General features: G+C 34.4%; 1 long non-coding RNA gene across 1 annotated transcript; it reads right to left on the minus strand.

The window, feature by feature from the left end:
• Positions 1–210: 210 nt before the first annotated feature.
• Positions 211–5,921, minus strand: LOC116559000. The gene is made up of 3 exons (XR_004272272.1): positions 5,910–5,921; positions 4,511–4,519; positions 211–277 (listed from the first exon to the last, which is right to left on the minus strand). It is a non-coding gene; the product is annotated as an uncharacterized LOC116559000 (long non-coding RNA).
• Between the last annotated feature and the right edge of the window lie 6,405 nt (positions 5,922–12,326).

The raw sequence follows: 12,326 nt of genomic DNA on the forward strand, positions 1-12,326 counted from the left end.
GGTTCCCTTTGGAATTAAATTTCCGGTTTTATTCCAGTGTGGTCTGAGAGGGTGCACATGATGTGAATTTTTAGGTTCCCCAGTGGGGTTGTGTGATTGGAGGAAGGTTTTCTCACTCTCACACTTTGGGATCTCACAGTTTTATATCTGTCTCATGGAATTTGCAGTGGCATGCCACTTCTTTCAAAGGTTCAGTGAACTTCAGTTTTCCTGATATGTTCCTGTGGTGGTTCTTGGAGCAAAAATTCACGATATGAGTCTCCATACACTGTTCTGTCTGTGCATGTGGGAGCTGCACGTCAGCCCTGTCTTCCATTCACAATCTTCCTACCCAACCACATTTTATCCTCACCAGAAAATTGTATGAGATTTGGTACCAGATTATAGCACTACAAATTTTAGCTTTAATTTAAATAGAAACTCTAAATTAATTATCCTCAATGGATCTTTCATTGAAAAATGCATTTCAATAAATATTTCTGGCATTTTATATTTTACTATGGTATCTTCACATATAATTACTTTTCTTAGGTTTCTACTACTAAAAAGTTGCTATTCTTTTTTGAAATCATGTCAAGTTACTTTCATTCTTTTGTTTTCTTTATAATAAATTTTAACCTACTCATGATTATAGAAATCTATCATGTCAAATGCAACAACTTAGTAATCAAAATATAACATAAGCTTTGCATGAGTCTCCTCTGATAGGAGAATTGACTTGTTACCTTTTCTGTCTCTAACAGCCATTTATGATTTTGTGATATTTGCAAATTAGTAGAATGATACATTATATTTAAAAAAAAAACAATTCTATAATCTGAATTTATCTCTTGGTTCAGATAATTTTATTTAAAAAGATATACACAGGCCTTTCATTGTTCAAACAATGAACACTAAAATGTTTTAAATTAGTCAACAGTAGAAGTATTTTTCACTAAGTAACATTTTCCTTTTCATGTGTGTGAATATATCACCTCATGTATTCCTGATAGAATAACGCAAATAGCCAGAATATACCTTAACACAGGAACAAGTTGGCTTCAGCGTCACAATGGAGGGAGTAAATTACGGTGAATCTAACATTTTATGCCTGTCTAGAAGCAACGGAGAATCATGTTTTCTCTCCTGGTTCTGTTTCAGATCTACTTAGGAAGCAAAGAACTCCTCGTGGATCCAATATATCCATTTGAGGTTTTGCCTGTGAAATAGATTACAGAATATCTTTCTCAGGGACCCAGCAATGTCTGTTTGTGAACTCCTGAAGAGTATTCTCTTTTTCTACATCTAAAAAATAAGTTGTGTTTGGCAGGAGGCAGCTTTGCTCTTTCTGATGATGCTTTATTCTGAATCATTTAAATGGGCCAGGAGTCCTTTTTATTTCCTCAGAGCCTGTATATTTGACAATCAAAAGTCAGGAAAATCTGTTTTATCCTCTGCTTCCTGTAGCAACATCCCACCGTTAAGGCAGGAAAAAAGACCTGCTCAGATGCCTGCATGTGAGGAAGGACAATGTGGGAAAAGGAAACTTTGTCATATCCAAGATATTTTCCTGTCACTGGGTGGTATCTCTCTATTAGCTGTCAAAGCAGCCTGTATATGTTCTATTGCAATGTTCATGTTTCATTTTAATTAATATTCTGGCTTGTTCATTATATATTTTAAGTTCTGTGAACACAGAGACTGTGTTTTTATTTTCACTCCTTAACGTGGTAAATTCTTAATAAATAACTGATAAATTAATACATAAATAAGCCAATCATACCACTATTGAAGTCTCTTAGTATAACTTACTACACAATCATTATAATATTTGGAGAAAACCCCACAATTTTGAATAAGATGGACTAATCCAACTTATAGTCATTCCCTTGTTTGCTGGCTCTGGTCCCTGTAGATATTTGGGTCTAGGGGTGATTTCTCCTAGTTCTACGTGACATTCAATGGAATGGAGTGAGAAGCCATATAGACCAATGTGGTTCCCACATCCATCAATACTCTATTATGTAGATGAGCAAATAGTCTTTGTTTTCAGGAGGGCTACAGAGAAGTTACAAGGAAGGATACATAGTAATAGAAATAGAATATTCACTCAAAGGATAGTTAGGAAACCCACCACATCAGAACTATTCCTACAGCTCCTGCTTTATAATTATGTGATGCATGTACCCCATGAAACACAGAAGATATACAAATTAATTTATAGGGTACATGCTAGAATGACAGCTATTTTGTACATTCCTAATTTCATAAAAATGCCAATATTAACTAACATTAAGTCCTGGTGAGGTGGCACATATCTGTAATACGTAATACTAGCATTTTAGGAGACTAAGGCAGGAGGATTGCCTAAGTCCAGATGTTGGAGACCAGCCTGGGCAACATAGCAAGAACCCATCTCTGAAAAAAAAAAAAATAGTAGGGCATTATGGTACATGACTGTAGTTCTGGCTACTCTGGACGCTGAGGCACGTGGATTATTTGAGCCTGGGAGGTTGAGGCTGCTTTAAACCATAATCACATCACTGTAGTCAGCCTAGGTGACAGAATGAGATTCCACCTCAAATAATAATAATAATAATAAACTAACATTTATTGTTTGCTTACTCTCTTTACGATATTCTGGGTACTTTGCTGAACATTTTATGTGCATGATCTCATTTAATCTTTCAAAAAATTTTATATAATAGGTTCTGTTGTTATCTCCATTTTACAAGAAAGAAACTGGGGATCAAGGAAGACAAATGACTTTGCCCGAAGTCATAGAGTTAGTACAGATTAATCCAGTACTCAAACCAATTATTTGATCTGAAAGCCCATGTACTCCATCACAAAGCCTGGCTGCCTCCATCATATTACTGAGGAGTAGGCAAATACCCAAATAACAGTAATTCAAGGTAATATATTGTACATGTCATCAATATAGAAGGGAAAGATGACACCTGCTTAGGGAAGTTCAATTTAGTGAAAGCAAATAAATCACCCCTGTTTTCCTCATCTTTTTCATGAATCTGGACTTCACATGTTTCTGAAAAATCTGAATTTTCAGTTTAGAAATGCACTTAATATTTCCTATGTCCTTTGGGTTATTGGCTGACATCTACATACCTAATTTCCTCCCTTCCTTTTTTCTTTGTCATTGCTTTTCCTACATAATTTATATGGATCTGAGTAAATCTGAAGGCTGGCTTTCAGCAAAACCCACCACTTAATTAGGGAAATAGAGGTAGAGAATAAACTAACCTAAGGTGCTGCATTGTAGGGATGCAGCCAGCTTCAGATGTGGCTTCAGTTGGCTGGATTCATCATTCTGAATGAGCCCTGAGTACTGGGAATTATAGTCTTTTTTCTCTCTGAACAGGAACTGAAGAAAAATCTGAGCCAGACATTGCCTCTTAATCAATCAGTATCAAGTAATATTGTAATCACTTTTTATTACTAGTCTTACAGTGAAAAACTCAGAGAGACTTTTGTATCTTAGTCACATCTGACATGTTTATCTCGAGTAGTTTTCAAGTCACAGGCCCCCAGACCCAGACAAAGATGTGCCAGGCCTCATCTCCTTAGAGAGTTTTGGTGGCTTTTCCCATGAAACTAAATGCATTAACTGGATCATCTTGATTTAGAGATCCTTAAAAAAAAATTCAATTTAGCATCTCCTAAAATCAGCATCAGCATCCTGGGAAGGTTTTGCAATTTTTGTGGAATTTCCCACGTGGAGCTCTACACATTTGTAAAGGCATTTGTAGCTCTGGTAATAGGCTACTTGCCAAAGTGTAAACGAAAAGATTATTTGCTCTAAATTCATTCCTGCAGTAGCTGTCAGGGAATGGCATAGTATTACAATGGGAAGTGCTTAAGGAAACTCTCCAGTCAGTAAAAAGGGGTGAAGAAGAGCAAAGTGCTGCAGTCAGATACAGTCCAGCTGCAGGACATTGGCGAAGGTACTTAATTTTTCTGACCCTTAGTTTTCCTATCCATAAAATGGCAGTAACTGTTCTTATGTTACAATGTTATTGCATTACATTAGATAATATTCCACACAATACCTGACGTATGGTAAACACTGAAAAAGTTTTCGCTAACTGCGTCAGTACTATCATCATCATCCTTGTCACTATCATTTAGACCAGGGATGAGCAAACTGTAGCAGACAGCTGAGTCTGCACCACAACCTGGTTTTATAAATTCAGTTGTATTGGGATACAGTCACACTCTGTTGTTTATATGTTGTGGATGGATGTTTTTTTCCTCCAATTGTGGAGTTGAATACTTGCTGCAGACAGAGACTTTTATAGAAAGAGTTTGCTCATCCTAATTAGTGGTTCTGAAGCTCCCGAAAAATAAAGGAAAAGACAAGAAGCAAACTCTGATTTCTGCCCTTATCCATATCATATATTAGAATTTTGTTTATGATTCTGTGGGAGGAAAAAGAAAAGTAGGACAAAAGCTGAGTAAATTAAGATAGTGAGTTTTTTTGTTTTTGTTTGTTTTTGATGTAGGAAAGTCAAACCCCTCTGAGCTGGTAGGGAGGAGTCAGGAAAAAGGGACAAGAACATGTCAGATAAGTAAGATTGCCCCAATTAAGACCCATTAACAGAAATTGTATGGAGTGTCTGTGGGACTATAGGTGGTTCTCATTGATGAAGTCTTGAGTATGGGTTTGGTAGCATAAATTTGGAAGATGACATCAGGCAGCTTGGTGACAGCCAGAGTGTTATCTTGAGGAGCTCGGACTTTGTCTTCTAGGAAATCAGAAATTTTGAAGAGTAGAAGATAAAAGTGAAATTCTAAGTTTTTGTTTTGATTTGGATCACTATGAAAGGGAATATGCTGAAACAAATGGCAGATCATGAAATACAGGCAAGGAGAACAGCTGGGAAGCGGGACCAGTGGTGCATATCATGGGTATTTTTCTAATTGTCACATGCAAATTAGTCAAGTGTTGCCAGGATTGGGAACTTCGGAAAATTCAGGCTGGCTAGAAAGTCAATACAATTTTTCCTTCTGAATTTTGAATTAAATAGTTTTAATTTATGCAAATTTAAATCAAGGTAGTTACCATGTCTTATGAAGAATGGATTAAATAAATAGGACAGGCTCTTTTACAGCGACAGTGGGAGTACTCCCGTATAATTCCATGAATGCTCGGTCCATGGTAAGAGTAGTAATAACTATTATTATTTATTTATTGAATGATAAATTGTAGCCAGTAACTTTACAGGCATTAGCTCTTATAATGCAACAGCTTTCGAGGTACACACTGTTATCATTTCTGTTGTACAGGTAAGGACAGATATTGGAGTAATATGCCCAAAGTTACATGGGCAGTAAATGGCAGAGCTGAGATTCAGCTGTAAATCTTGTCTGTCCCATCTGTAGAATGCATGATTCATGAATGCGGAATACTTTATTTTCTTCTGTTCTTGAAGGAATGAATGGCATGCAGTGGACCCTGAATAAATATTTGTTATATAAAGAATGAAAATTTTAATGAATAATTTGAAATTTTATGTTTATGACCACTATGATGTAGCACCTGCTCAGCACTATAAAATTTTAGCAGTGCTTATCAATTACTCAAAATAGAACCAGATATTTATTTTCCCAATGCCTGTAATTATGTCGAATGCCATCCAGTTCATCTAAAATATAGTTCTTGAGTGACTTTTTCTCTATTAATGCAATATATTTATATTATATTTTATAAGTAACCAAGAATTTTACTGTGCATAATTTAACTTAATCTTCATGACAACTTTATAAGGAATTTGTTCATTTTTACAGATGAAGAATCTGATATTTAGTGAGGTTACCTGCCCAAAGTTACACGATAAAAAATTAAGATATTCTGAATTCAAGTTTATGTACTTTCCATTGTATCCAAACTGCTACTCTTATATAACAAAAACTTGGAGCTGGAATGGATGCCAAAGAAAAAAAAAGAATAGTTTTTCACTTTTATCGAATTATTATGTGTATGTATACTAAAAGGATAAATACACACATATATGAATATATATAAAGCAATGCACAAATCATAATTTTCACATTCCCATGTAACCAGCACCCAGATCAGGAAGAATAATATTATTAGTGCCACAGCATCTCCCATGCTTCATTCAAACCGCTAACCTCTCCCTGGAGGATACAGTACTGTGGCTTTTTTTTTCTTTTTTTTTTTGAGACAGAGTCTCGTTCCTTCACCAGGTGCCAGGCTGGAGTGCAGTGACATGATCTCAGCTTACTGCAGCCTCCGCCTCCCAGGTTCAAGCAATTCTCCTGCCTCAGCCTCCTGAGTAGCTGGGACTACAGGCGTGCGCCACCACGCCCAGCTAATTTTTTGTATTTTTAGTAGAAATGGGGTTTCACCATGTTGGTCAGGATGGTCTCAATCTCTTGACCTCGTGATCCACCTGCCTCGGCCTCCCAAAGTGCTGGGATTATAGGCGTTAGCTACCTCGCCCAGCCCAGTACCCTGACTTCTAATAAAATGGATTGGCTTTGCCTGGTTTGCACCTTGTATAAATGCAAGCAGACAGTGTGTATTCTTTTGCATCTTAGTATTTTTACTCAATAATATGTGAGAAGTTCATTACTATTGGGTGTAGTTATGGTTTATTTTCGTGACTTTAGCATATTTAATTGTTGAATATATCATCATTATGTTTTACAAGTCTATTATACTGTTGAATACCACTTGGGCAGTTTTTGTGTTGAAATTTAAAACAATTTAACCTTCAAATAATGCTACTCTGAAGATTCTTGTACAGTGTCTTCAGGTAAGCATACATGGGCATTTCGGTTGCATGTATAATTAGCCATGGAATTGCTGGGCTTTGCTACAGAAATGTGTACAGTTATTCATATTTTTTACATTTATAGTTTTCTGTATTCTTATTGATTAGTTTACGCTTAAGTACAGTAGAATTAGGGATGATGAACAACATGTTTGGGGGAAACAGAAGATGATCAAATGTTAGAAACTCTGAGAGGTGATCAGGTTACCCCATTTACTACTTCCGGTTTATTGGACACTCAGAATAGGCAGATACCTGCCTCCCAAAGACCACCTAATTGATTTTACTTTCTTCTCCCACACATAGATTAGCTGCAGTTTTGTACTGGGAGTGTTGAAAGGCTGTTGCTCTACAGAGTTACAGCATATTTAAAGGACTCATATACGTGGCCATCCAGGATCTTGATATTAATTGCAAAATTTCTTGCCTTTATGTTAGTAAAACATAAAGGAAAGAGATTGCAGAGAAATACGAAACATTTACTTGCCCTTTCCCCATTATGGATTAATATTCTCCTTTGTACAAATAGATATTTTCATAATGACTTTGTATGTCTGACTTCTCAATTGTGTTACATATTAGAATAGGTCCTTCAAGGGCATGCAATCTTAGCTGAAGGCTAGTCTTAGGACTACTTGAAAATGTATATAGACTGGGAAATAGATAATTTCTGTCAGCATTTTATACATAAACCTTTAGAAAATTTAGAATTTTTAAAGTAGCCAGGGGTTATCCAGGGTCTGGTCCTGGCTACTTCGCAAATCTAAAATGGGAGACACTTGTACAACAGTAAGTTTACAAATTTGCCCCAGTCTTTAATATGAGGGAGATTTAAATGTCAAGAACCAGGAGAAATTTGTATAAAACATTGAAATGCTGCTTGATATTTATAAAACTTGGTGAACATTTTTCTATCTGAGCCAGGTATGGGCAAAGGCCCTATCTCACTCCAATATTGTGAATATCCTATATAATTATCTAATAGTTTTCCGTAACAGTTTTTTTTTCTTTCAAAGGACTGGGTCTCACCATGTTGCAGAAGCTGGTTTCAAACTCCTGAGGCTCAAATGAGTCCCCCACCTTGGTCTCCCAAAGAGCTGGGATTATAGGTAGAGCTACCATACCTGGTCAACATTTTTAAAAGAGGTAGAGAAACTGGTAACTATCTCGTTTGAAGATGGTGGAATGAAGCACCGCTATCTTTTCTCTCTTTCTATTATATAAACTTTTGCAGCCATGGCTAGTAAGCCAGACTCCTTTCAAAAGGAGAAAGGGATGGAAAAAAATCAAATTGTTATCTGAGCTCTACAGTAAGTCAGTGATTTTATAAGAAAGTATTTTACTTGATTGGAAGAGTAATTGGGAACATTAACAACTATGTGTAAGATATGATCTCAGGTTAGATACCGGTTTAGATAAATATGTTATAAAGGATATCTGGTGTCAGAAAGAGGAAATAGAAAGCAATCTAGATAAACAAGACAGTGTGTACAATATGGCCTCACTTTAATAAAAAACAACTGTGCACGTGAGTAAATGTGTGTGTACCTGAGCATGCTAGAACAGAGAAAATCTAGTAATATATGAGCTGAAGATATTATCAGTTGAGATCTGCATTGGTAGAGATGTAAAGTTTTTATCATTATTATTATTATTTTTAACAATGTCACTTGTCTTTATTTTCAGCATTTCTACCATGTGCAAATATTGATGGTATGCTAATTAAAATGATTATTTTAAATATAAATAAATACGTAAGGATATATTAGATTAAGGTATTCAGCACCACAAAGTATTTGATGGTTGATTAATGCAAATGGACTAATAATAACAGTGGCAATTAAAACAATATTAATTAGCATTGATGAAATATGCCAAACACTGTGATAAGTTTTGTAGAAACATCATGTCAGTTGATCCTCATTAAATCCCTATGAAGCAGGTACTATTATTATTTATAGTTTATAGATGAGGAAACTTAAGATCTCAGAGGTTTACCAACTTGCCTAGTGACACAGCTAGCAAGTAATGGGACGTAAGACTAAGTCTAGATCTTTCTGAAGGCAAATAACTTTTACTTAATTACTGTATACACTGCCTTTTATTATGCTATTACCAACATCATCATTACCTCATTAGCAACTCCATGACGGTTTCTCTATTCTAGTAGGTACAAAGATCATTTCACAAATTGTCACTGTCTGTTACATTAAAAAAAAAACTGCTAAGTTCTTGAATACAGCAAATTGGAAAGTTGGAATAAAAATGTTTTAAGAAGTGGCTGTCCCTACATTCAAAGAGTTCATAATGTAGAAAGATCATTATTCTGTAGGAAAGTAATTTGAATTTATTTATTTTTAAGAAGTCAATTTTAGTGCAGAGTAAAAACAAAAATAAAATAAAAACATTTTTCTGTAGCCTATGACTACCCTAATAAACTAAGGTAGAATATGTAACACTATTTTATATAGATCTTTATCTAAATACTAGTAGATACTTACTGAATAGTAAATGTGCAGATAGAAATTTATTAATGTTTTTATTTGATAAGAAAATATTACTAAATTTTAATTAAATACTTTCATAAATGTGCCTTAGATACACTTAAGAAAATTTCAGATATTCCCTTCTGGTTGAAAAGAATTATTCCAAGAGACACATTTTGCAGAATCACATATGTTTGATGTGTGTGCCGAATTGCAATTAAAAGTTCACTGGAATTTATATTGCAATTAAATGTCATTGAACAAAATAAAAGTATACAAAAAATCAGCAGAGTAAATAGCTCAGGAAACAAATGATTTGGATTGGATTTTTTTTTTTAATGACACTAAAATGTCAGACTTTTCCAGAGACATAAGGGCTTTACTGATGTGATTGAAATTTTTAGTATAAGGACAATTATGAAATAATAGAAAAGAAAATGATTTCAAGAATGGACAAAACTAATCAGTTGGTATGAGGACTGCCTCGACTGGTGACTTTAGGTTGGCAAAACAAAAATCAAGAAAAAAAGCAAAAAGTTCTGGAACCCCTTAGAACTACTTTGAACCATTCGTGTTTGGGCTTTAGTAATTTTTATTGATTGCATGGAGATAGGGAAAAGTTTACATTTAGGATGCAACTTATTAAATTATATTCATACTTTAATTTCTTCCCACTGCCACTTCAAAGAAAACAGTACATTTTTTGCTCTTTTATCCCTAAATATTTCAGTTTGTATTTCATAAAAATAAGAAACTCTGTTATGTAACCACAGTATAATTATGAAAATCAAGAAAACTGATACTCAAACAATATTATTATATAATTTATATACCTTATTGATATTTTGTCAGTTGGCACAATAATTTCCTTTACAGCAAAAGGAAATTGAAATTCTGCATTGCATTTAATTCAGATTCATGTATTCTAGTCTCCTTTTAATCTTTGTATTTCTCTATAGTTCTAGGTTTTACTCTGTAGTTCATGACATTGACATTTTTGAAGAGTGTAAGTCAATAATTTAGTAAAGTGTCTCTCAATGGATTCTTTCATGTTTCCTCATGAATAGATTTAAGTTAAGTACTTTAGGCAGTTGCAGGCAGAAGGCAATACTGAGTTGTCCTCAGTGCATGATATCAGGAGGCGCATACTGCTGATTAACCCCACAACTAGCCATGCAACTTTTGTTTTTAATTTGATAAATAATATTGCATGTATTTATCATGTACAACATGTTGGTTTTAGGTACATGTACATCATAAAGTGCTTAACTCTAGGTAATTAGCAAACACATTATCTCATACAGTTACTATTTTTGTGGTGAGAGTACTCAACATCTACTCTCTTTGCATTTCTTGAGAATATAATATATTAACTATAGTCGCCCTGTGATACAAATAAATCTCTTAAATTTATTCTTTCTGCCTAACTACCATTGTGTGTCCTTTGGCCATTTCCTCATCTTCCTTCCACACTCTGTTTACTGGTAACTATTATTCTCTACTTCTATATGATCAACTTTTAAAATTTCCCCATGAGTGAGGTCATGCTGTATTTGTTTTTCTGTGCCTGGTTTATATTATTTAACAAAATGTTCTCCACGTTCATTCATGTGGTGACAAATTACGGAATTTTCTTGCTTTTTACTTTTTAAAGCAGAATAGTGTTCCAGTGTACGTACACACCACATTTTCATTATCCATTCATTTGTTGATGTACATTTAAGTCCATTCCATATCTTAGCTATTATAAATAGTGCTCCAATGAAAATGAGAGTGTAGCTATCTCTTCAAAATACTGATTTCATTTTCTTAGGATATATACCGATGTGACTCTGGAGATTTTAGGGAGGCAAAATTTTAAAATAAAAAAGTTAGGAAATCTTCACCCCTATTTTGAACTATTGTGATTTGGAATCTAGGTACTTTTATTGAATGCATGTAGACAGAGAGACAAAGAGACAAAAGATTACACTTAGGGTACAACTTCTTAACTACTAGAAAAAAGTCATAAGGGAAAATCTTCATGACATTGCTCTGGGTAAGGATTTTTTTGGATAAGACCTCAAAAGCATAGGGAAAAAAAGTAAAAAATAGACAAGTGGAATTATATCAAGTTAAAAGACTTCTGCACAACAACAACAACACAAAAATAATCAATATGATAAAGAAACAACATACAGTATTTGCAAACTATATTATTTGATGAGGTTAATATCTAAAATATATAAATAACTCAAACAACTCCATAGCATATAGACAGATAACCTGATAATAAAATTAGCAAAAGACGTGAATAGACATTTTTCAAAGAAGACATAAAAATGGCCAATAGGTATGTGAAAAAAAGTTCAACCTTACTAATCAACAGGAAAATGCAAATCAAAACCACAATGAGATATCACTTCATTTCTATTAGAATGGCTATTATCAAAAGGACAAAAGAGAATTAATGCTGGCAAGGATGTGGCAAAAAGAGAATCCTTACCCACTATTGGTAGGAATGTAAGTTAGTACAGACATTATGGAAAACAGTATAGGCATTCCTCAAGAAATTAAAAATGGAACCACCATGCAAAAACATTAATTCTAATTAAAAGTGAAAAAGCTCCATATCACTGAACATTTAAAAAAATGTAAGTCAAACCACGATGAGATGTCATCTCACACCAGTCAAAATGACTATTAAAATTGAGGAGGAGGGACTCCTCCCTAACTCATTCTATGAGTACAGCATCATTTTGATACCAAAACCTAGCACAAATACAACAACCAAATAATTCAGGCCAGTATCCTTGATGAACATCGATGCAAAAATTCTCAACAAAATACTGCCAAACTGAATCTAGCAGGACATCATAAAACGTATCCACCACAATCAAGTAGGCTCTATCCCTGGGATGCAAGGTTGGTCCAATATATTCAAATCAATAAATGAGTTATCACACAAACAGAACAAAAGACAAACCACATGCTTACCTTACAGATGAAAAAAAAGGCTCTTAATAAAATTCAACATCTATTCATGTTAAAAACTCTCAATAAA

This window comes from Sapajus apella, unplaced genomic scaffold, assembly GCF_009761245.1.
Source record: "Sapajus apella isolate SASKATOON/1434 unplaced genomic scaffold, GSC_monkey_1.0 scaffold1, whole genome shotgun sequence".
In the NCBI taxonomy this organism is placed as follows: domain Eukaryota; kingdom Metazoa; phylum Chordata; class Mammalia; order Primates; family Cebidae; genus Sapajus; species Sapajus apella.